The sequence below is a fragment of the Onychomys torridus genome, chromosome 14 (genome assembly GCF_903995425.1).
Source record: "Onychomys torridus chromosome 14, mOncTor1.1, whole genome shotgun sequence".
Classification (NCBI taxonomy): Eukaryota; Metazoa; Chordata; class Mammalia; order Rodentia; family Cricetidae; genus Onychomys; species Onychomys torridus.
In genome coordinates, this window is record NC_050456.1 from 72,573,908 (window position 1) to 72,575,909 (window position 2,002).

Consider the following 2,002-nt stretch of genomic DNA (forward strand, 5'->3'; position numbering starts at 1 on the left):
CACATTACAGCTTGGTATTAATCCTGTGCTTTCTGTATAACACAACTGAGATGATTCATCTCAACTGTCAGCTTGAGGAGATGTAGAATCACCTAAGCTTACCTGTGGATTGTTATCTTGATTATGTTCATTAAGGTGTGAAGACTCTCCCACTGTGGGTGTCACTGAGGTGTGAAGACTCTCCCACTGTGGGTGTCACTGAGGTGTGAAGACTCCCCCACTGTGGGTGTCACTGAGGTGTGAAGACTCTCCCACTGTGGGTGTCACTGAGGTGTGAAGACTCTCCCACTGTGGGTGTCACTGAGGTGTGAAGACTCTCCCACTGTGGGTGTCACTGAGGTGTGAAGACTCTCCCACTGTGGGTGTCACTGAGGTGTGAAGACTTCCCCACAGTGGGTGTCACTGAGGTGTGAAGACTCTCCCCACTGTGGGTGTCACTGAGGTGTGAAGACTCTCCCACTGTGGGTGTCACTGAGGTGTGAAGACTCCCCCACTGTGGGTGTCACTGAGGTGTGAAGACTCCCCCACTGTGGGTGTCACTGAGGTGTGAAGACTCCCCCACTGTGGGTGTCACTGAGGTGTGAAGACTCCCCCACTGTGGGTGTCACTGAGGTGTGAAGACTCTCCCACTGTGGGTGTCACTGAGGTGTGAAGACTCTCCCACTGTGGGTGTCACTGAGGTGTGAAGACTCTCCCACTGTGGGTGTCACTGAGGTGTGAAGACTTCCCCACTGTGGGTGTCACTGAGGTGTGAAGACTCTCCCACTGTGGGTGTCACTGAGGTGTGAAGACTCTCCCACTGTGGGTGTCACTGAGGTGTGAAGACTCCCCCACTGTGGGTGTCACTGAGGTGTGAAGACTCCCCCACTGTGGGTGTCACTGAGGTGTGAAGACTCCCCCACTGTGGGTGTCACTGAGGTGTGAAGACTCCCCCACTGTGGGTGTCACTGAGGTGTGAAGACTCCCCCACTGTGGGTGTCACTGAGGTGTGAAGACTCTCCCACTGTGGGTGTCACTGAGGTGTGAAGACTCTCCCACTGTGGGTGTCACTGAGGTGTGAAGACTCCCCCACTGTGGGTGTCACTGAGGTGTGAAGACTCCCCCACTGTGGGTGTCACTGAGGTGTGAAGACTCCCCCACTGTGGGTGTCACTGAGGTGTGAAGACTCTCCCACTGTGGGTGGCACCATTCCTGGGCTGGGGTCTAAAAGGCATGAAACAGAGAAGGGAGTTGAGCACCAGCATTTGTCTCTCTGTTTGACTGTGGATGCCATGTGACCAGCTCCCTCAAGCTCCTGCTGTGACTGTGACTTTGAACTATGATTGGATATAACCCTTTTCTCCCTTTAAGTTGCATGTGTCGGGGTATTTGTCACAGCAACAGGGAAAGAACTAAGACAACTACAATCCTGCTCTATGATTTTTAAGCCACTAGAATCAAGCTACATTTGCACAAAAGCTGTGTGTGGGTGATAGCATCAGGACAGATGGCATGAAGTCCCCTTTGTAAGTAAGCTCCCACCCCATTTGTAATAACAGACACACTGGAGACAAATAAGTAAGGAAATAGAAAATGTGTTCAACCTGTGTGCATCCCAGGATGGCTATAAATGGCCCAATGCATTGTGTCAAATCAAGATGTCAGAGTGTTGGACCTCCCTCCCTGCAAGCTGCCTGTGCCTGTCACTGAGGAAACCAAGCCTCTATAGTGCGTCCATCCCATCGACCCAATGCAACAGATGCAGAGAATACTCCAGATCAGACCGTTAAGTTAGTAGAGAATGCACCCTACCATCCTACAAGAACCCAAATTATTCAAAACATTTCCTCTGACCATAATGGATTGAAACTGAAAGTCAACAACAGGAAGAATTTTACAAATTTGTGGGAGTAAATGATATATTCCTAAATAATTCATGAGTCCAGTAATGAATCACAAGAAAAAAAGGAACACGAGAATATAACATAATAGAATGAAATATGTGTAAAGCTGTACAGAGTGG